At 34.0% G+C, this 25505-nt stretch overlaps 1 protein-coding gene across 3 annotated transcripts in view; it reads left to right on the top strand.

Moving 5' to 3' along the window:
• loaf (low-density lipoprotein receptor domain containing lost and found) overlaps positions 1–10056 on the top strand; it is a 699718-nt gene extending 689662 nt beyond the window's left edge. For all 3 annotated transcript variants that reach the window (XR_014128520.1, XM_081740552.1, XM_081740562.1), the window contains one exon: positions 356–10056. The gene's annotated coding sequence lies outside the window, so the exon portion shown is untranslated. The remainder of the gene's footprint in view (positions 1–355) is intronic.
• Positions 10057–25505: the final 15449 nt, after the last annotated feature.

Raw genomic sequence — 25505 nt, 5'->3', positions numbered from 1 at the left:
AATCCTTTCTTCCGTCCCTTTTCTTGGATAGTGTGATCGCCGAGGAACGTCATCTCTGATACGTGACGTGCTACAAGGTCATATATGCTGAAAACCCAGAACTCTAATTCCTAAATCCTAAATCCCTGAAGTTTTCTGTCATATCTATGGTCTTGAAACGTTCATTTCCTTCCAAAAATCGATTTTCCAACTCTCAGTTTTCATGCTGTTGTCTAACTAGCAATGAACATTATCTAATACATACTTCTCTTCTAACATAACCTAATATGAACTTTATGCAAATGTACATTTTTGTTGGTATGAAACAATTAATTCCTGTCTATGATGACTAATGATTTTGTATTTTTTTTTTCAGAGGTAGACTTGGTGCGGTGGTTCGCAGGGTTAAGTCCGACTGGGTAAGTCGTACCCAACTACCAGTCGGCAAAGCAACCAACAAATGCCTCGGAGGGTTGCTATTTTTTTTTTCAAAAAAAAAAAAAGAAAAAGAAAACTTTATATATACTGTTCATATCGTTCTGTTGAAATAAGATTAGAAGAATCATCAAAACCAGCAGATGATCACAAAAACGTTTATTTCAGAAGAAAAAAAACTCTAATTAAGAAAAAAAACATTTACAAAAAGCAGCACTACATACGATTGGCCAACAGTATTGACAAAAGAGGAGTGAAATTTCAAGAAGAAAAATATAAGTACAAACAATATTTTCCAACATGAAAACCTATGGAAGCAAAGTGCCTGTTTGGATTACATAACAGTACAGCTAGAAGCTAATGAAGGGGATATGCCATCAGTGTTGTGTAAATTGGGAAAGAAAGTTGTGAACCAATGCTTTTAGAAATGAATATAACAATGACACACTCGTATGAAACATATAAATAAATTAGTAAAAAAAAAAAAAATACTGTATATTTTAACAGCGAGAAAGTGTAGTGCAGCCAATGATATTGTGTCATATGTGAGTATGGAGACATTCTTGTTCTATGCGAGTGGCAAGTTGATAAATCTAAACAACATAACAAGAAAAAGAAACACGTGTTATATTAAAAAAAAATAATAATAAGTGCACACTTATTTGTACATTCCATACAAATTTTTCAGTTTTCCTTCGACGAATATATGTAAATTTGAAAACTAACACCTACCAAAGCTTTATGAAAACTATGTCGTCTGACCAATAGAATAATTATCGTAAATTCAATGTATTTATGAAACAAAATAGCAAAAAAAAAAAAGCACTTTAACATACTCTTTTCTTTTGTTCAAAGTTCGAGCTCAGCTTAAGCAATTGTGTTACTCCTGAAAAATCTTTTCTCTATGTTTTCTATAATTTAAAAAAGGCAAAAAAAAAAAAAAAAAAGTAAACGTTTATTAAGTTCTTAATTGTGGCTAAACACGAAAAAAAGAATATGTATAACAAGTTAATAGAAAAAAATATTTTCTACAAGAAAAATATCAACGAGTGTGTGCAAATAAGGCGTTCAAGTTATGTTGTTTTCTGCAACAAGGAGGAAAATATGCTACCCTTTTCCTTGTAATAATCAGCCACATACTGCCTGCCATCTAGTGAGAGAAAAAGAATTAATTTAAAACATAGACACGTTAATAAGTAAAAAAAAAAGTATTGATAAATAAATAATATTAATAATAATAATAATAATTTTAAAAAATAAGCGAGCTGGAAAGTCCGTGTCGGTGTGTTCTCCTAGAGCCTGTTTATAGAGAATTTATTTTTGACACTTTACAGAAACAATAGTGTTTTGTTTTTGCTGTGTTTGTGTACATAGTTTTTAAAAAAAGAAAATAAGAATTTTTTCTTGAAGATTCATTGTGTGAATCAACACAAGAGTACCACTACAGCATCACATGTTGGAGCTACTTCTGATATAATTCTATATATTTATTATATACACACTTATATATATCTGTATTCCATCTTAATTTCCCCTTTGAACCTTTTCTCCTTACCAGCAGTTGTTGTTGAAATGAGTGAAAGAGTGTTTTCCCCTCTTTTTTAAAAACTACATATCGTTGTGATAACCTAATTATAAAATCCTCTCTTCATAGAACTGTTTTATAAAAGATGGTGCTAAACTTGAAGTTACAAATATTCTTGATGAAAAGATGTTTTTTGGCTGGTGAAATATGTACATTTATGTGTTCTACAAGTAGATCTGTGTGTTAAGGTAAACCCTTGCAGAAGGCAATCCTTTTTGGTAATATTATGTATATGCGTTAGTTATCTAAACTTTCTGTAATTATTATGGTTGAACAATACAAGCTAATGCATTACGACATCAATTAGATAATCATAAGAACTAAAGATATAGTGTAAATAATGCATTCAATATGATGTTTATAACGATTATATGTTTATGGTTTACATTTATTTCTGTAATTTCTTGGTTAACATTTTAACAAGAATAATGATATAAAATTATATGTATAAATATATCCATTCCAATGTGTAAATATTTTTCGTAGCTGATGCACACAAAGTGTCTCTTGATTCAATATTTTCCTGTTTTCTAAAATATTTTAACATATACATTAACTTAAGACATTGTAGTTATTAGGTACAACTGCGTTAATGAATTTGTTCAAATATATACGGAAAACAAACTCTACATCAATGTCCAACTAATTATCGTACCTCTGTTTTAACTAAAATATTTCATTACATTCGAAAGAGCTGTTATTTTATTCACATCATTTCCCCAGTTTAAGTAAGAAAAAGAACTGCCTTTGTTTTTAACATCTATATATGACGTGTGTTTCAATCCCTTATAACAATTCATAATCGAAAAGAATTATAAAAACTGTGTGAGATATTTAATGTTATTTGACTATCTAAAAGTTTTTTGCAGAACTTGTAATAATAATAATAATTTTGGCAATTAATTTTTTTAAGCTTGAAAGTAATCTGTGTCCAATCTTTTACAAAATAAATAAGTATTATGGCTATAGTGAAATTACTAAAAGAAGATACTCCCAAAGTAAAAACACTGTAAAGTGATTTCAAAAATTATTTATTCGAAATATTAGATAGTCGTGCATACATATATTGCAATATACACACTTTAATTATAATAAATTAGATATTAAACTTGCAATTTTAATTAGCTGTTTCCGAACACCAATTTATGGATGTTAAAATGTTCTACATGATCTGTTATAGAATATGTTTAATATCTGTAACGTTAATACATAGGTTACGTAGTTCGAAACAAATTAACTGAAAGTATGATTATAACATTCATTTTCTGCAATAATTTTAGGTTTACAAATAATTATTATCCTTTACAATGTTATGGAGTATTTATCGGATATAAATAGCAATATTACTTTCCATATTTTAATTGCCTTCTGTGAGATTTTAAGGGTGTTGGTTTCTACTTGTACAGTCCATCAAAAGACAATAAAAAATTTAAACTAAACAAAAGAAAACGAGGTGGCCGCAAGCCTTTCTCTGTCAATTACTCTTCAGTATACAAATTCATCTAAACGCTGCCAGTATAATTATATATAGTATGATAGGTACAAATATAGTATATGTTTTATAAAAACATTGTAAGACAATATGTATTCGATCCATATTCACGATAGACATAGTCTGGATTACGAACGTACAAACCTTAGTTACGAAACACTCATCTGTAAAATGTGTTATATTACTAACTTGCTCTACATCTGCATAATCACTTTTTTTTATCTTCGTAACTATGATATCAATTTAAGAGGTAATATAAAAATAATCTACCCACTTAGACAAATATTTCACTAAATGTAATTACGAGATAACCGTACTCAACTCGCTCACCTCTGTTACAAGAGGTCGCAGGTTCTATCCCAGACAATGATTTTATAATGGACAAACAATGTCTCCGTGCGTTTTCTCGGAATTTACCCCAGTCTAAGGGCATAATTATTAGTTGTTAAAAATTTCAGTTCGTATTCATCCAACTTACGTACAAACTGAAATTAATGACAATGTCAGAACGGTATTCGCTCGTAATCTTGTAACGGTTTATATTTGTAAATGAAAAATGGTATTATATTGTTCCGTGTATTGGAATCACCTTATAAAAGAAAAGTTGCAGTCTAATTTATTTTTTGTACGTTAATTATAATGCAAACAACAAGAAAATAACATTTAATGTATTTGACAGAGGATAATTTTGCATTGTCAAGTATGTTAATGAATGTCACCATTAAGTATCATTGAAGTTATAATTACAGCAACCGTCACTAACGTTAGTTAACTGTGTATAATATATTGTTTCATTAATATATTTATTGAAAGAATTTGAAAAAAATAATTTTACTGTTAACTGAATATGAGATCTTACAGATGAATCACTCATATACGAGATCATGGGAAGATAGTGTCAACGAACTTCCTACATCTTAATAACTATAGCGTAGTAATTACTTTATAAGGATTTTAATATACCGAAAATGCGTGTGACATTTTAAAAAATAAAAACTTACTCTTGATTTCAAATCATATAAATTATCTACCAAGTAACTATATTTGATTTTCGCATTTGTGAAATGTTCTAAATGTTATTAATAGTATGTATTCATGAAGTGTTCTTGTTCAAGAATGGGTCAACCATCATAGCTATAATAAAAAATACAGAAATATATAAGAATTTTCAAATGAAACAACTTTATAGCACTTTAGAAGAGGTAATCAAAATTAACATATTATTATTATTATTATTATGGTTACATAATAAGAAAATGTATATCGTGAGTTTGTATCGAATCTTTAAAAAGGTAGTTTCATAAGACAAAACGATAGGTATATTTATCAGTTATATTGAAAATTTATCAATAGCTAGATAATAAGTCATACCGTCATCTTTTCTACTATAAGAAATTTGTAAAGTATCTGCGATAAGTGACAAATATCTTACATGTTCTTAAATTTATTTAAGGTTTGCAGCGACCTTACCATACGTAACTTCGATTCTTCAGCACCATCTTGTTTTAAAAAAAAATATCAAAGCAAAACCTTGTCAAAAGTGGTCAGAATGTACTTAGCGTTTTATCTGTACAAAATTTAAGAGAAAAACAGTGTGTGCTTGCAATGTATGTTTGTTGACTGTATATGTGTGTGTTTGCGATAGAATGATAGTGCAGGAGTGATTGTCAGGGGCGGAATGCAATACATGCCATAAGCTACAAACATATATATACATATTTAATATATATAAACCAATAAATGGGTGCCTACAAGCGTAGCCCCGCCCCTTTTTTGACATGTGAGTGCTGGGTGGTACAAGGGAAAAAAGTAACGAACACCAGACGTTAGTAGAGTGATATATGGTAAATTGCAAGCAGGATTTTCACCATATCTTGTTCCCAAATTTATATCACTATTAAACTTGTGTTGCAGTGCTATATATAACAAAACATGTAATAACCTATCACACATCTTTACCTTTTCTTTGACCCTTTTACACTATCAAGTGAGTGTTTGTCTTTTGCTTAACCTGAGGACACGAAAATGAACTTTTTTTTATAAAAATAATAAAAGTCATATCACCTGTGCATATCACGTCACCAAGCTGGGTCTTAACAGCGGTTTAAAAATGTGAAAGATAGCTTATCCTACCACCAGTTGTTCAGCGGTATCTATTAAATTATAAAGGAATAACTAGGCGAATTTTCATGTTCTATGATTGATTTCGGTATTAATGTCATTTTAATGTTGGAAACGAGAGGTTTAGTAAATGAGTATATTAAAAATTAACATCGTTCAAGCATATTATTGTTCTGCATTTTTGTTCGTGTATATATATTTATCAAAGCTCTTGAAGCTTTGTTTATACTGTAAGTATGTATAGGGCGTGCCTACTAAAAGGAGCATGAACTAACAGTAGAAAGTTAAAAAGAATGAATACAACCTTACTATCATTGCAGTAAAGGCCAATATAATGTACAACCACGTTGTTTTCAAACTAACTGATGAAATTGTTTGATTATCTGTTCAACTCACAGTAGTTTTTACTTGATGACTTACTTTCGAGGGTTTGTAATAAATTTCTATTAATCTACAGATAACGTACTACTTGAAACTGGTACACAACACTATTTTAGTGGTTGTTGCATTTGAAGAAAGCATGGTGAAAGGTTATAACCAACAATTTTGAGTATCGACTATTATTCATATTCTACTTGCAGTATATGTAATAGATGATGTACAATACATCTAATAAAACTGGACAAAAGTAAGTATATACTGTAGTAAGTTCACCATCATCATAATTTGGAAGACGAATCGAAATTGCATCTCTATTACTTTATCTAAATTATCCAAATGCTATGCAGGCCTATAGATCAAACCCAGTTTATACAATATGTTTTAAATTATCAGCTTGTGTTTATAATTATGATAATAATAAATTGAATTACTATTTAAAATTAACGATCTTGCATTAAATGTTAAATATTTTGTATTATGAATTGTAAAGACATATATAGTTATATAAAAAGTAAATTGATGTGTTACAACCAATGTTAGAGCAAAACAATATGTTCTTTTGTGAAGTTCAACGTACGTGAGATACGATATACTGTGAAAACTCGCCTAGTTACTGTCCGCCTGCTTTTCATGTATACTATTACGTATGTATATATTTTGTTAAACAGCATTTTCTTCTTCCTTCGCAAGTTCATTAACTATTTTCAACAGAATTACAAAATCTCTTGATGTTTAACATCTACTATTTTCTCCAACTGTAGATAGTGTTAATATAAGGAAAAACTTAGTAAATACAACTGTGCTCCTTTTCTACTAATTAAATATAAAACTAATCTGTAAAAAATATGTTAACATTCTTCTTAAGGGACAGTTATATAAAGTAGAAAAACATTTTGCCACTTCACAGAAATTGTAAGTAGTTTTTGAAATCCAAGATATTGTGGCAAACCAAAAATGGCGCTCCATTTGTGCCTAATAATGCCATGTTAGATAAAACTTATTATACGTCCATCAAAACACTTCACTTTAATGAACATCACGAGACTTTGTAACGCATTTCTGTATTATACGTATAAAATAATTGAATATAAATAAGATAATATATACATATATATACGGTATATAAATATATCACTAAATCATGTTTTTACTTTTGCTACAAAAAACCTTATATTGTATTTATTTGAAACATTGTATGCTGTAAAGATATTGTACGTCTGTAATGCTATTAGGTCATTATATCTTGATTCTTACTATATTATGTTAATTAGACAATTTTATTATTTCTACTCTATTATAAAGCAGGATATTTTTCAGTGCACAAAATATAAACCAATTTCTCCCATCCCTTTGCCTTCGTATATTCCTTCTAAGACCATCACATGTAGAACTAATGTTGGAACGATCATCATATAGTATTATTAAATTTAAATACTGACCTGTAGAGTAAAATTAAAACTAGTAGGGCGATCATTTTACCATAATATATTTGAAACGTATTTGGTTTTGGATTTGAAATAACACAGATAAAAGCTTAGAAACATCAATATTAAATCCTTATCTACAAAAAATCGAAACCTTGACTTCCATTCTATTACGGAAGAAATTATCTGTGAACGATAATTAGAATCAATGTTTATAATACAAAAAAAATTAAAAGAAACAATATTAAATCTGTAGTATGCAAAACACACTTTGACAACAGAGTTGCCATTCTTCCGCCCTTAGAAAATAAAGTAAATAATTGACTAATCTAAACTTTGACAGAAAGTAAACATGTTCATACTTTGTAACGAGACTTCACGATGCAAACATATCATAATTTAACAGACATTTTCCCCTTAGTCTTTCATGCTCCGAAAGAAACTGTTTCTTAAAAACAATAATTGTTGATCGATCGCCGATTTTACCGGTAATAAAGTATTTCAGGTCTAACTCAAAGGACGTTTATCGTATTAAAAGACACACTAAAAGTCCATGGCAAGTTTTATTTTTCTTTTTGGTTTAACTTTCGTTAAATACAATATACTTACTTCAAAACAAGAATTTTATGGAAGATGAACATTACGTAGATTGGGATAAGATTAAATACGAAAAATTATGAACATATGATTTCAAAGTAATATAATACTAACAGCATTTACAATTCTTAAATTTTATAAAGTATTGAAGTCTGTATGTTTAAAAATTAGTTTCGTTTAATTGTAGATAATAAATAATTATTGACTCAAATTGATTTTTCATTTGATTTGATATTGAGCCTAATGTCCCTTTCAGCAGCGAAGGTATATGAGACGTGTAGCTATAATTTAATGTGGGATCCGAACTATATGTCCTTTCTGCTGGAATCGAACCCAGGTCTCTTATGCAAGGACGTGTACACTAACCGCTTAATCACGAGGGAGCTGTAACTCAAAATGGTGAAAGAAAGTATAATCTGTTTATAAATTTATAAATTTTTAGATGAAAATACTTTTTCTTTACCAAAGTTAACAACCATTTTCTTTAGTAGATACAATATTTATGTTTATGTAATGTGTGACGATCTTGGTAGAGACGTAAGAGTATAATTGCTCTTCCAGGATTATTTTACAGTACATCTTATTATATGTGAAGGAATATAGCCATGGTTCAATTTCCAGAGATCTGGTTAGGATTTCTCTAAAATCTTGTGAAATATCTTCCTAACTAATTCTTCTTTCCAAAAAAAAAAAAACTCAAGCTCAGGATTTTTCTCGAAAATAGTAAACCATATTTAAGATAAATAGCTCTGAGTATACTGGAGCACTACGTATTCATGTACAGAATTAGCAACCAAAAACTGATTCAATGGGAAATTGCTTTAAAACATATTTACACAAATTAAAATTTAGCATATTTCGTTGCGTGAACCTAATTTCAATTGTAAAACATGCTTTATCTCATTAATATAAACCTAAATCTGTTAATAAAATGTTTGCCAAGAAAAAACAATCTGAAAGCACATTGGTTTTGTATGTGAACTTTACACCAAAAAATTATAAAGCTAGCAGAATCCAAAGTAAACTGAAAATTATCACCGGTGCACAGAACCGTTACTAAATTTATAATTACAACTATATAAATTTATAATTACAACTATATAGGTTTATCGGCGGTTATTGTAATGTTGTCTTCTTTCTTTTCCAAAAAAAAACGGAAGAGTCTATTTCATTATGTATACCACCACACTTGTATTTCGTATTGAAATATCTACATGTATTGTAATGTCAATATAATGTTTACAACGAAAAGTAGTGTAAACTGTAAATATTTGTTTTTAGTATTCTGATAAACATAATTGCGCAAACATGATGGAAACATAACGGAAGAGTCTATTATTTAAAAAAAAAACAGAATAATTTATCTCATAACTTGTGTGTGTTTACTTTCATAACTGTTGTTAGAACATAATCATAACTTCTAGTAGTAATTTAAAACATTCACCGAAAATTATTATGTAAAATGTTTAAATTCGTATACCGAACAAAATTAATTAATATGTCAAATTGCTTAGAGAAATTATACGTAATTAAAATAGCAAACATGCATAATTGAGGAAGGTAAACAGAGCCATAATGGAGTAAAGAGAGTCATTTGGATCAGAGTCAGTTAAAACATGCAATATCTCTAAGTTTAACACGAGTAAACGAAATTAAACATTGTGTTTCAGTTTCGATGGAGAATATTTAAATAAACATGGAATGTGCAATTCTCAGAGAATGGAAACAAAACTCTTTGTAAACTCTGTAATACGTATACATTTCAGAATTCTTTAGAACTTTCTAATTTATCTTCCTACATGCCTTATCCTACACTAAATATCCACGTTTCCTTGTTTTCCTTTTGTTGATACTGATGTAGTCTTGGCACGCGTAAAACATTTCTCTGGCTGTTGTAATTTTGAATGTAAGTTTGAACCAAAAAAATGAATGCCTAGATATGTTTCCGCCGAAAGCAGGTGGCACGCTAAATCATATCCCCAGTTAAGGATGTCCGTGGGTGTACAACTGTGGAGTATTAAAATACTTCTTTCTTTATAGTACTTGCGTTCTTTTATTTCCTTTCTCAATTGTTATACCAGTTTTTTACCCTTTACTGATAGTTATAAATTTTGCAATTATTTTATGATAAACGTAGAGTTTGTTGTATAAATCCTGATTAAGAGGCCCCATCACGGCCAAATTAAAATTCCACTAATTTTACAGTAATTGTGTGATATCTTCAAATGGATAAAAGATAATCGAAAGGTGGAACAAGGGCTCGCTAAACAATATTATTTTACATGAGATACCGTTATCACGACTCACTTATCTGCTTTCGATTTCCTGTCATTTAGAAAACTGATATTTATTTTCGCGTTTCTAAATAGCTGCAAACGGAATGCTAGTAGGTGGTTCTTGATAACGGTACCTAATGCAAAATAATATTGTCTAGCGCGCTCTTGTTCCACATTTCGATTGTCCTTTATCTATTTGAAGATATCACATAATTACTGTAAAATTAGTGGTATTTTAATTTCGCAGTGATTAGACCTCTTAAGTCTCTGCGAAGGTAATTTATTGATGCTTTAAGAAATTAGAACGCCTTTAATGGGGAAAATGTTACTTGACGTGCTGAAGTGAATATAATAAGTATAATGAAGTCATGATTATATTTCGTTCATGCATATGAAATACTCCTAATCCTAATTCTCAGTATATCTCTTTATCTAGATTCTCAATTTCTAGCACAGAGGTTAAAAGAAACTACCCATCTTTACTACATTAATATGTGGCTTGTGCCTAACTATACTTGATAGGTAAATAAGCTTGAAACCTTCTTAGAGTAGAGCATTTAGACAAATCAAGCTCAGTTTGGGAAGTTCGATCATTTTAGAGACGTGAGGTTCAAATTGTGTTTTGATAAATGTCTAACTTTCTCTGCTAATTCACAGAAATTGAGCAAGAGTCAGGTTCAGTCTTCTTGCCTGAGAGGAATGATCGATATATCAGGATGACCTGCTCAAAGTTTAAGGTAAAGCTTTGAATCCAAGACAACAAGAGATAGTTGATATTCTAATATTCTATCTAGATTAATTCTGACAATATTGAAACATCTGCCTCAAATTAAAATTCTCCAAGTTGATCCATCACCCTTCCTTATCTGTAAACTTTATAAGGGATTCTCTCTTAAAGTTCTTATATAAAATACTGTAGCAGATGCAATGTTTCACATAAAGTAACTTAGTACTATTAGTAATAGCAGTACATTCTTCTTGTTGCAAATTGATGAACCAATAAAGAAACCTCAAACAGACTGTATACTAATTACGACATCGGAAAAAAATACTTGGATTTTTCAAACAAAATTACTTCAGCAAGGTTTTTAGTTTGATATTGCGTAGTTAGCGCATCGGCCTTTAAATCTGGATTTATAGACTGGACTTCACAATTCAAGTTGAATCTCAATTGTTATCAATCCCTCTAAGACATGTGAGACGTCTACATACTTCAGACACCCAGAAACCCAAGGCGGCTGTTGAAACTAATAATAGCCAATCATATGAAGCATTTAGAGAGAGATTTTCAACTGGAGTGAAGAAACCGTTCGTTGATACCTCCAATACCCTGCGAAACTTTATAACATAGGTTCATAAATGAGTTGATTCAGGCCCATAAAGGACAAAAGCAAAAGTGTTTATTTCTTTGATTGTCTCGATTGGATCCAATTGCGGGCATGGTTCTAACATCAGATACCGTTCTTTACAATATCCCCTGGCACCAGAAATAGAAATTCATCTTTTTTGGAATAGAGTTTTTATATACAGGGTGGCCCATAATTATGTATGATATTTTAAAGACTGTGGTAAAAAAAAAAAAAACTAGGAACATAACTTGAACATAAAATTAAACATAAACACATTACTCTCACACCTTTCCTTACAAGAATTTTAATCTCATTTCTCCATGGCATGGTCCACAAATGCATCACCCAAATAGATGGCAACGTTGTCACAAGCAACTTGAGATACTCGTACTGGTATCGTGTAGAACTCTTCTGTGACAGGTTCTCGTAGTCCAACCAAATTGCGTATGTGATGTTGATACACTTTGTCCTTTAAAACACTCATAAGAAAAAGTCAGGTGGCATCAAATCGGGAGATAAGCTCCGCCTCACCTCCGCGTAATTGTTTATTGCAGAATACAAATGCACACAATGTATGCCCTGTTTCAGAGACAAGCGTTCCGCCATCCTCTCTGGCATACACTAACGATTCTAAGTCTAGTGACCGTTATCCTCACTCTCAGGCTACTCAGTGTTTCCATATCGAAGCTTTTTGTCCAGAATTACAAATACTACACAATCAGTTAAACATCATATACATAATTATGGGTCACCTGTATATAAAAGCCGCCTTTTGGGGTGAAAACGGAAATTTTTGCTTTTTTGAATTTTAATGACTTTCTTATTTAAGTTTAACAGTAGTAGATTTTGCAGTTTAAAAAGATGCTTTTACAATATTCAGTCCTTAATGAGTCCTTTCCGTTTGCGTAAACCATGTTGCCTAATCCGACAAAGCTTATTCAAAAAAAAAAAAAAACGGTTAAAGGTGATTTCAAGAAAAACAGGTGGAAATATTCGTTTTTAAAAATAAGGTCCTCAACTTTCTCTCTACCAATAATTCTCATTTTATTCTCTTAAATATCTGAGAAATACATTATATTCTAAAAGATGTTCTTGAGTCATTTCTATGAGATGTTTTATTCTCACAATATAGAAGTATAGCAATGCCTGACTTTTAAGGGCAAGTAAGGGACAGTTAAGTTGATTTATAATCATCAGTGAGAAAACTGAGTTAGGTTCTCAATTCAGACTAGTTGATGAGAGCGGAACAGAGCTTCTTAACTCCGACTCAGCCTGAGTTCATGAGTTTGTTTCGTTGTCTGTCTTTTCGATGATAACTTTCGTAATATTTTTTCCGACTTTAATGAAACTTAAGGTTTGACTTCCTCTAACCTCAGAAATAAACTTATTGTTGGAAGTAAGTTGTCCTCCGAGTTCAAACTCATGAAGAATAAGAAAGTAAATAGGAATGCAAATTAATTTATTAATACAGCGTTGACTCAACTTAGCATGCAACACAAGGATTGACATAGAACAATAGCGTAATCTATGAAGTTGTTTCTGTTTCATTACTTCTTAAATACACTATAATATTCTTCAAGTGCCTACCGTTTTCAGCCTTGTACATTCTTGATCTTATTCTGTTGTGTATAGGAAGAACATGATCTTCTTGTTCGAGTTAAATGAGTTACAAACCCCTAACAAAGGCATCACATTGCGTTAGTCATCTTCGAAGGTGACTTTCTTACGTCTAATTTCGAAATCTGAAACAAGTTTTAAAATCGCCTAGTTACTTTTGGAACGCCATATACACCTGGCCATATACGCCATATACTCTCTTCCAGAAAATAGTAGATCGTTCTTCAAGCAGTCAGTTCTTGGTTACGTCAGCAAAGAAGGAAATCTGCGCTGCAATTCTATTCCTAGAACTGACCATAGATATTTAATAATGCACAACTTGGGTAAGTCCTTCCCAGTGTTTCTCAAACCAAACCTGAACAGGTCTGGCTCTGTAATCTGGAGCATTGTCGTCGTTGAAGATTGCGTCGTTATTAGGGGATAACATTTGTACCATCAGATTTACCTACTCACCTAAAATATCCACGTATCCATTGTAAATGCTTCGTGATTTGAGAGTAATAATAAAACAAGCGGGATACCGTAATAATGCTGCCCATGTCACTATGTCGCATAGAACCACAGCCATGTGTAAAGGTACATCTCTTTCGGAGTTAATCATACATGAGCCTGACTTGTTGTTAGAAACAAAGAGAAAGAAGACTCATGGAATATTGTTATTGTTGTCTAATCATCGGAGATCCATGTTTGGTATCCTCAGCAGTTGATGAAAGATTAACCATCGGAACGTATTACTTTCCTTCTTGGTTTATGTTTGATGTCCTCTAATATCTTTTTTGCACTACCATGTTGGAGGAGGTCAACAGAGATTTCTAAATTGCAACAAAAATCGGTGATGTTGAGATTATGCTGCTCCCGTCAGAGTGTCATTGTAAAAACATAACGTTTCAGATGCTGATTGAGTCCTGCAGTCAGTTATGAAGCATTAGCTCTAATATTCTTTGTGGCTCAGCGATCACGAGAAGTATGGATTCGACACTAATATCGGTCATTTTCGATCATTTTTATATATATCTCTCTTCCCCCTCCCCTACGTTGCACCGTCAAAATGAAATGATAGAAACTATCCCAGTCTCGAAAAACATCTATGTTGAAAATTTGTTCGGGATCGGTTATTGTAGTTCAAGTGTCATTAAGTCACAAACACAATCACTTCCATTTTTATTTAAATCGTTAGATAAGTGGCTGAGCTATCTGTTCTCTCATAATTCTCACTAATGGGGCGTTTACACTTAGTCGATTTGCGTTCGATTCAGTTGAATTGAGGTCACTTTCAACTTAATCGACCGTGTAAACGGGACTTCAACTTAATCGCTTGTTGATCGAAGGCGACTAATCGACTGGCAACTGAATTAAAAGACGTTCTATTTTCTGTGGTTGAAATAATTGAACACATCCATCGATCTGGTTCGGCCTAGTTGCTTCGATTTAGTGACAAATGCAGCGAGTCGATTTAGTCGTGCGACTAAATCGACTAAGTGTAAACGCCCCATAAGTTGAAATTGGAAACAAGGGAGTAAATTCAGTTCCTCTTTATAAATATAACATGCTTACTTATTACCTACATATGATTTTTCGATTTCCGTCGAACATAGTGCATTGTTTTAAGCCCTATTAATATGGCGTTTCTCGCTTGAACCTGACATCAGTCAGAAAAATGGAGTGAATTCACGGTATGTTTTCAAAAAAGCATGTTTAAGTAAATATTTTCGAGCGACCATCTGATACCACTTGGATACCATCTCATAGGATGGGCTTTCATCCAATAGACTTCTTTCATCTCTTCGTGGATCTGTTTTGCTGATTTCTCCTGAAGATAGAGGAACTTAATGACCCTCTATGCCTTAAGCTTGTCAATCATCGCACCTTCAGTGATGTACCTGAAAGAAAAGAAAGAAAGAAAGAGTTATTCTAACAAGTCCAGAATTTTGATGGTTAACATACAGAGACTATAAAAGGATGTACGAGGGGTTCGTAGTTCGTCACCTTCTAGGTGATTGCACGGACTTTTTGATGCCACCTCGTATATAACGATGGTGCATGCTGCCTTTGATCTTTCCCAATACGGTCTAGTGTTTAAGACTGGCGTCAATCAAGCTCCAATCCACCTCCAACTTTATAAACATGTTCCAGGGTAACTTTCGTAAACAAATAACTAGTTTCCAAAAAACTGGCACGAGGCTTAATAATTATTCTTATTGGTTGTTGATGAAATTTTTCAAAGATAAAATGTTGAAAATCTCCAACTTAAAAAGTTTTCTCTCACTTGTACAGTATAAGAGACCACTAGTATGTAATAAGTAGAGACCGGATGTTAGGCAAAATGCGTATTCTTTAATATTAAAGATAGGATTAAAAATAACATTTTAAAGTTTATATTGGGGGTTATAGTTTCAACTAAAGCCTCTTATTTTGTCTATTTCGCCCCTCCCAGCCTAAATATTTGCTTTAGTGTCTAATGTTGCCTATTGTATGAACTTCCTTCAAAATATGACTTTATTGAGAAAAATATTTAGTTTAGTGTTTCAAGAAAGGATTCTGCCTTTTCCGAGAAATATACGTACTGTTTGTAGTAACAAGATGCAGTAGAACTTTGGATTAGTATGTGTACTAATAAAGTGCTGTGAAACTTTGGACTGCTGTGTGTACTGATAAAGTGTATAAAATTTGGACTGTTCTGTGTAGGATAAAATGCTGTATAGAATGTATTTATCAAATATGCATGGAATACATGTCAAGCTTCGTTTTTCTATAGACCCTATACATATTAACAAAGGTAAAATAAAGTAAAATAAGATATTAACAAACAGGTATGTTCCTATATTCCTTGAACATTATCTATGACTTGAATTTATTTTTTTAATTGTATTGAGTATTTATATTTATTTCGAATTATTTTAGTGCCTATTTTACTGCCTATTTTTTTACATTTTAAGTGCCAATTTTCCAGATTTTTAATGCCTAAATATCCGGTCTCTAGTAATAAGCAAAGTTTAGTGATAGATTGAGTCACCTTGTTGAGAGCGGATTCTTAAAGCTTACAAATCTATATGTGTAAAATATCGTGAAGCAAAACAACGGTTGTCTAGAAGACAAGAGAGTTGAGAATGTGTTGTCTCCAAACGATGTCGGGAAAGTGATTATCTGCCTCGGAAAATGTATCTTTTTTTTTTTTCTGTTGAAACATCTCTGTTTCTCTTGTCTCGTGTCTGGTCATGAGAATGGTTACGTTTCATCCCGTGGAGAATTTTATAAAAACACTAAAATTGAAGCAAATGTTTATTTATGAATCCTAGTATTTTTCTTTCTCAACTTACCACAGTTTTACTGTATATTTACAATTGTATTTTTTCTTAATTTGTAAGTATTTGATACTACAAGACTAGTATTTTTTTTTTCGAAATATTACCCTAGTACTCAAGGGCGCCGATCCTGGGGGGCCCGCTATTGTATTTATAAATATACAATATTTGGCATAATTTGAATGCAATTTGTCTTAAAATCCTCATATATATAGCTTCGGCATCTGAATGCCACCCCCCCCCCAAAATTTACAAAGAAATCGGCGCCCTTGCTGGTATCCAAAAAATTTAGCAATTATTTTATATTGAATATATATATATTTTTTTAAATTTAATGATAAGCACAAACTATTGACATTCATTCTTTCCTTCAAGTATAGAAATAGTTTTTCAGCGGAAAAATATAAATGAAGTTTTTTAAATTAGAACAATATATCCTATTTTTATCTACCCTTAGAATAGGTCTTAAAGTGGAATGGATTTTATGAATTGAAGGCACAAATCATTGTGTTTCTCTTTTTAACAAAACCTTGCGCATTCTCTTTTAATTTCCAAAATCTTCCTCATGTGCACTTCCTTTGGTGCTCCAAGAACTCTTGAAACCACGTAACAGAACTGTATGCATGACCTTTACCTGATAGCTCACACATTACAAAAAATTATATTTTTTATATTTTTAACTTTTATTACTTAAATTATTGTCATTCTTTTCCTTATAATTTTGGTTTCTCTAAAACAAATGAAATTTATTTTGGGGTGTGTCCTATAATAAGAAGCACCTTACATAATTCACCGGAAAATATGTTATTTCAATTCTTACATTCTCTTGCGCATTATTTCGTATGCGTATTGTATTCGACTAGTTGTACTCCTTTGTGTGGCAGTAGAATTGATGTTCGACCTTCAGCATAGCTCGCACACCGACCAACTCAATTACAAAGACATTGCTAACATTGTGGTGTAAAAGCCTGATTTGGGTGATATGTATGTTTGCTTTCAGTAAGACAAGAATTTCGTGCATATCTTGCAATATTTGTCCAATAAATATTAAATTCTCACTGAAGGTTTGATAACAGTGAGTTCCATGTTCATTGGTTCACGCCAACGCCAATTTGGCTGCCCCTAATACTAGGCGCTCGTGGAACAAAGATGGCGAGGTTCCTATGATAGATTCAAACCCCATTAAAACCATAGCAGGGGGTATAAGTGTAGTTTAAAAAAAAACACACATTTTCAAAAATGAAACACATAGAAATTAAAGATAGTCACATCAATTAAATTTTCCTCATTCTCACTTCCGGTGTTCAATTAACTTCTCTCGAACGTATTTCTCAACTGATTCTGCGAGAGGAAAAAGAAAAACCCTTTCTCCCGGCGTCGGTTGAAGATATCCGCCCCCATCGCCTCTGCCTCCATGATCTATCAGACAATTTAACCCTTTCCAGCCCAAATTAAATCTATGACCGCACTGACAAAACTGATTGATTTGACAAAGCTGTAGTGGGCATTTGTAACAGAGAAGCTAGCTTGGGATTAACATATAAGTAGATACAAAACATTATCCGGCATCATGTTCAACCCAATGTTCACTGAACTCCGATGGAAAAAATATTTAGCTGCAGTTGTACAGCGTCGGAAATATGAAGAAAATTTAGGATTTTTAATCCCTGATATCCAAGTGATAGATATGAGTCTGGTGCAAACATCGAGACAAACACCCTTAAAACCAAGAAAAATACAGATAAAACATGCACTACTACCTGTAGAAAAGCTAAAATAATTGCGGAAAATATAGAAATAAGAACTTCTATACCAGCCCCCGCCAAGTGAACTTTGTGGTGGACAAACACCGTGTGCGTGGGTTTTCTCGGGGTTCTCCCGTTTCCTCCCACTTTCTTCATTCCACCATTTCATTCATTACTCATCATCACCGTCTCCTTTAGCCTAACCGGCATAGCCGTGGGACGTAAAACTCAAAGATTCCATTCCATTCCAAGAACTTCTATATAGCCTATAAAAATGGATATTTGTAATGAATATAACTCCGAAGCACATAAGTTAGCATAAGATTTCTACTCTTACCTAGAAAAGGCATAACACGCCGGACAACTGCTCTATACGACTCAATCCCCACAGCAATTATAATTGCCAGAGATTTCAACTTTTATGATGACGTAAGAGTGGCTCCTTCAATTTCAGAGGTTTTACCTTTCTTGGATCCAACCCGGAACGTGTCAACTTCTGTGATGATAATTTATTTTTATATGTTGAGCGGATACATAAACGATAACCGACATTCGAATAATTGGCCGCCCCTTTTCACTCTGCCCTATACCTAATATTTATTCTGTCTTCGACGAAGTTTTGCTGATGAAGGTGTACAATGTTTCGACATTCGAGTACGGCGGCATACACCAATATTGTGATGAAAAGATGCTCTAGTCACAGTTGATCTTCTTCCCATATGCCAATAATGGGCACTTGTGTTTAGGTTTTGGAGATTAACAACGTGATAGAGTAAGTTGGAATAATCGACTCGTATGGTATGGGAGATACACGCATCGAAAGATTGAAGCAACTAATTCACAAATAGTATCACAGAGCAAGACCTGGAGTACCTGTCCCTTAATTAAGTGAGCTCTTATACAAACAGATTTATGGTAGTATATGTGTATAACGCAATAAATTGCGATATATATATATATATATATATTGTGCCCTTTTCGCAACTTTTTTAGCTACTGGGTGCGAAATACCTTTCTCGCTAAATAATAACCAGATGTATCAGTATCGTGACACAAATTTGTAGTGGTATGATACAACTGTTAGCGTGATGCTTTTATATTCCTTAGTGAATGTATTTAATATTTGTTAACTTGAAAAACATGCATTGTCTTTATGTTATTGTAAACCACTATTAGTATTTGACACTGAATAAAAAAAAACTTTTCAAGAACAAATAGTGATGTACTAGAAAAAATAATTTTCCTACTCTTCAATATGACCCATGGGTGTTCCTATTTTGTGCAGGTAAGTGTGCGTCATCTGCTTACACATATCCTTTTTAAGGCCACTGTAACGTATAGGTCTCTTTTTATAGATTTTAGAAATTTTTTAGTAATTTGACCTTTTGACCTTGAGAGTGACCCTAGATGGCTGGTTCGGTTACTGGATCTCAGCATCGACCTAAAGTACCTCCATATCAAATTTCAGCCCTCTAGCTGTTATAGGTAAAAAGTTATCTTGTTTACAGAGAAACATATTTCACCCCATTTGCGAATTTGTATAGCTCGTACCTCGCCATATAATAAATTGTACGAATTTAGTTATATCTTGTATCTGTTCATATTACTGTAGGCTATTATTGACTTTTGTTTTTACTTTCTGAATTTTAAACTTTGGTCGAAAAAGTCTGAACTTATAAATCTCCCTCTTTAAGAAACATTGCAGAGAAGACTTGTTCAAAGTTATGTACTCTCAACTCTGAAATCAGATTTGGTCATATGAGAAAACGAGAGCAGGGCCCCGCCACCAGGGATTCCAGTCCAATGACGAAGAAGTAAAAGGCAATTCCCTCCCTTTGGGTTAGTGGCACGAGCGCGTTTTTGTTTTGTTATAAAATACCAAAACGCGTAGCTCAACTATTACATTACAATTCAGTTCAATAGTAGAGTCTTTCTACTTCAAGTGTGCCCTCGGAAAATATGTGAAACATACTTCGGCCCCATCCCTCTTCCCTCTTACAGAGAAAACCTTCAATTTGCTTTGGGGAAAGTCATAGCAACTTCTCTTTCCTCTTTCGAGGGAGGTACGGGAAAACGTACATTGACAGTAGCGCCAGCAGAGACACACTGGAAATAGAAAGAAATGGAATGAAATCTTTAAGTTTTACGTCCTACGGTTATTCCGTGTAGGCTAAAGGAAACAGTGAAAAGAATGAAATAAAGAAAATGGGACGAAACGGGAGAACCCCGAGGAAACCCCCACACACGGTGTTTGTCCACCACAAGGTTCATTTGGCACAAGTTGGGATCGTATCAGGGACCCCATATGTGAAACATACTTCGGCCCCATCCGCTCTGCCCTCTTGCGGAGAAAATCTTTCATTTGCTTTGGGGAAAGTATCCTTCTTGGTCATAGCAACTTCTCTTTCCCCTTTCGAACGCTCTGATGAACGCTCTACCAGTAAGCCACCGTGGCCCCTTGAAATGGAAAGACTAGAAAGGTAAAACCAAAAGAAAGAATGAAGAAAATAAGTTTAGTCAACCGAAAAACTAGGAATTGGAGGAAGTGCTAGGAATAGAAAGAGAAGAAAGAATAACATTCTGAAGGCATAAAATAAGCAAAAGAACCTGGTTAGAACATTGTTTAAGAAGGAATTGAAGGGCTGAGCGAGAGAGGGTGCCAAACCATACGCTGACGAAAAATGAGATTATGGTGGAAATGCATTGCTCTGTCATCTGTCTATCAGTTTCCGAACTAAGTATGGATCTGATTTGTTCCCTGTGTCTTCAAAAATAGGAATGAAAATATGTGACGGTTTACGGCACAACTCATGTCCTGAGAGAAGGGGTCAAACCACAGTCCAGCTAGAACGGCCAATTAGAAGACACGTCTGCTTGTAAACAAAGATGGCGGAGCCTGGTAGCACGCTACCAAACACAACGGCAACAAAAGTTCGTAAACATATGTTAAATGCGGAAACGAAATGTTGCAAGAAAGAAATGAAACAGTAGACAGCAATGCAATATGGAAAATGTTTACATGTGTATGTGCCTAGAAACAGTAGTTTCCCGTGATTCATCTAAAATCGGATCCTGCTTACTGGAATTTCTTCTGAATCCGGGCCATGTTCTACATAAGATAGAACTATGTTTCTTTTCGGACTGCTGCTTTGGACAAAAAAAAGAACATTACCATTTTCTTGTTGTATTACATTCTGGTTCATTCACACAACTTTGAAGAAATATGTTACTACTACCTGATTCCAAGCCACGCCTTTATGCCGTGTGATGCTGACTTTGTAGTTATCGAGAAAAAATCAGGAAAACAAATCATATATACCTGCCTGAACAGGGGTATAATCTTGTTGGAAAGCCAGAGTGCAGGATCCATTTCATGTAATACGTATGATGTCATCTGATATGAAAGATATACAGTCCATTTCCAAAGTGTTATTTAAACCCACAGTGGATGAAACTGGGAGCAAGGTGAAAATGCGAAAGGTGACTGGTGTCAGAGTATCGGCTACTGAACCTAAGCTCATCCTCACCTACTCATCTGTTGAGGTATGGAGGAAAATTCGTGTGTTCCAGAAACATTCAGGCACAGGAAGCAAATGTATCGTGTCCGCTACGGATGATCTATGGCCTCTGTTGGACAGCTTGGATGGATGGAAGATCAACTTTCCTGATGGTAGGAAGATCAATGATCTGAAGTACAGTGATCTGATAAAGATGATGCCATTTTTCCATCCGTGTACCACCCATTCTACTGAAATCTGAAATCAGACCATAACACGGACAATTTGGTTAGGTTAGGTTAGAAACCTAACCTTACCTATTGTAGAGCAGTATGCAGAAATAAGAAAAAAAAAAACATCACAGCGGAAAGTTTGCAGTTATTTGTTCTAAACTTTACCCTTCGATTTCTCGGAATTTAGTTTTTGTGGCTTGCCCCCCCCCTCTCTCTCTCTCTCTCTCTCTCTCTCTCTCTCTCAGTCTTCCCTTCAATTGTATTTACAGAGACGATGTGAAAGCTATAGTGAAGGATATATAAGTTTCGTTTCACTGTGTGAAACTACGGTAGACTTCCATCTAATGCGAATTCAACACTGAAATGCAAGTAATACACTCATAAATTCTGGTTGCAATAAAAGAATATAGTCATTTAGAATTTAGCCATTTGGGCAAATAAATAAAAAAAATCTCTGTAATACATTATAAAATAGTTTTAATCTCAGAAACACAGCTTACATGAAGTATTTTGATAACGTGACACAAAAACTTCAAAATCAGAATGCTTTATTAGCCTGATTTTTTAAAATCAATTCAAAAAATATGTTAAGTTATGGCTATTTATTTTTATTTCTAGATTTTTTATTTTTTTTCTCTCGGCCGTGCGCCCCCTGGGAGCTTGCGCCCATAGTCCCGGTCCTACCGGGCCTATTGGGAAATCCGGCCCTGGTTGTATTAGTTTTCTATTCTTTCCTTTTTTTACTACTTCTAATTTGAGTAGAAGAATAGAAACTGGAATGAAATATATTATTTCGGGACCGGTATCAGTGTTTCTTCCAGACACGTTTTTTGTGGGGCACTGCCCCTCCCCTGAGCTCTGAGAGTGCCCCCCGGACGAGACCAAAATAATACGTCAATAATATAATAATAAATAAAATAGTACCAGCAGAGTGCCCCCCCCCCCGGAACATTTTTTTCTGAAAGAACGACTGTTCGGTACCGAATCCTTATTTTTAAAATCTGGCTGCCGCTATGTACGAGAGTAAGACAAAAATTATCCGCAATGAAAATATAACTCCTCTTGCATTGTCTATATTGATCTATGTCCTTGTTTATTTTATTGCTATGCTGTTGTAGTCATGCTATGAAAGTTTGTTCCCAATTCCTCCATTTGTCTTCCTTTTCTTGCAGATAGATCATGGCCGCTCCATTAGAAGTTTGTACCAAAAAAGAACAAGGAGCAGTGATCTGTTTTTTTGGGTCGGAAGGTGTATCAGGGGCCAGACGATATGACACTTCTTTCGTAGTCAATCTCTGTCTAACAGAACCATGTCACGCTTAATATTATCATCATTTGCGACCGTAGATGGTTGTCCGGCTCTTTCCTCGTGCTTGACCCTTGTGCGACCATTTTTGAATTTTTCAATCCATTCATAGATACTCTGTTGCGGCAAAACACTGTTTCCATATTGTGCCGAAAGTCTTTGATGGGTTGCGGCCCCTGCTCATTGTTCCTCTTTGGTGCACACTTCTAATGTAGCAGCCATAATCTATCTCAAACAAAAGGAAGTCAAGTGGAGGAATTACAGTCAAACTTTCATAGTCTGACCACAATAGCATAGCAATAAAATAAGCGAGGACAATGTAAGAAGAGATGTCAAAATTGTGGATACTTTTTGACGTACTCTATAGGAACTACTGTTTTCCACTATAGGAACTAGATTTCCACCGCTTCCGGTTTGAATAAATGGTTCAAGGTCGGAACAGAATAGAATATCTTCGTGTGGTGCCGAATCCATATCAAAAAGTGATTTCTCGCTATGTCTTACTTGTTTTCGCTCTATAGAGATGAATACTAAAACCGGATGTAGTAGAAAAATTTTCTACCACTTGAGATTTCAGTAGAGAAGTAAAGGCGGAAATGGAAACTATTCTTTAAATGCTGAATCGATTGTAAATGCTACTTCTCGTGATCTCTTACCATTTCTGTTCTAATACCTAGTGTTGGACGGACGGATAGGTATAGCCGTTCTTTAACGCTTCCCTAGCGTATGCAAAGCATAGTTTGGAAGTCTATAAGGATTAGGATTAGGAATTAGATTTCTGGGCTTTCGGCATCTATGGCCATGTTAGCCCGTCACTAGGATTAGGATTAGGAATTAGATTTCTGGGTTTTCGGCATCTATGGCCATGTTAGCCCGTCACTAGGATTAGGATTAGGAATTAGATTTCTGGGCTTTCGGCATCTATGGCCATGTTAGCCCGTCACTAGGATTAGGATTAGGAATTAGATTTCTGGGTTTTCGGCATCTATGGCCATGTTAGCCCGTCACTAGGATTAGAATTAGGAATTAGATTTCTGGACTTTCGGCATCTATGACCATGTTAGCCCGTCACTAGGATTAGAATTAGGAATTATATTTCTGGGTTTTCGGCATCTATGGCCATGTTAGCTCTTCACTAGGATTAGGATTAGGAATTAGATTTCTGGGCTTTCGGCATCTATGGCCATGTTAGCCCGTCACTAGGATTAGGATTAGGAATTAGATTTCTGGACTTTCGGCATCTATGACCATGTTAGCCCGTCACTAGGATTAGAATTAGGAATTAGATTTCTGGGTTTTCGGCATCTATGGGCATGTTAGCCCTTCAATAGGATTAGTATTAGAAATTAGATTTCTGGACTTTCGGCATCTATGGCCATGTTAGCCCGTCACTAGGATTAGGATTAGGAATTAGATTTCTGGGCTTTCGGCATCTATGGCCATGTTAGCCCGTCACTAGGATTAGGATTAGGAATTAGATTTCTGGGCTTTCGGCATCTATGGTCATGTTAGCCCGTCACTAGGATTAGAATTAGGAATTAGATTTCTGGGATTTCGGCATCTATGGCCATATTAGCCCGTCACTAGGATTAGAACTAGGAATTAGATTTCTGGGCTTTCGGCATCTATGGGCATGTTAGCCCGTCACTAGGATTAGGATTAGGAATTAGATTTCTGGGCTTTCGGCATCTATGGCCATGTTAGCCCGTCACTAGGATTAGAATTAGGAATTAGATTTCTGGGCTTTCGGCATCTATGGCCATGTTAGCCCGTCACTAGGATTAGAATTAGGAATTAGATTTCTGGACTTTCGGCATCTATGGGCATGTTAGCCCGTCACTAGGATTAGGAATTAGATTTCTGGGCTTTCGGCATCTATGGCCAGTTAGCCCTTCACTAGGATTAGTTTTAGGAATTAGATTTCTGGACCTTCGGCATCTATAGCCATGTTTGCCCGTCAAGTATGAGGGATGACGTCCCTCGGCGACAACATTATCTAAGGAAAGGGTAGGAAGCAAGCATTGGGGAAGAAAGGAAGCGACCTGGGACCTGCATAGTAGGTACCATCTTGGCCTCTGCCTGTTGTGAATGAGGGAAATCTCACTTAGGTTGGCTGACCTGAAAAAGCTTTTTACACAATTTCGACCGATTATCCCCATCGGGAAT

The sequence above is a fragment of the Thermobia domestica genome, chromosome 2, assembly GCF_964235325.1.
Source record: "Thermobia domestica chromosome 2, izTheDome1.hap1.1, whole genome shotgun sequence".
NCBI classification, from domain to species: Eukaryota; Metazoa; Arthropoda; class Insecta; order Zygentoma; family Lepismatidae; genus Thermobia; species Thermobia domestica.
This window is presented reverse-complemented; position numbering and strand designations above follow the sequence as displayed.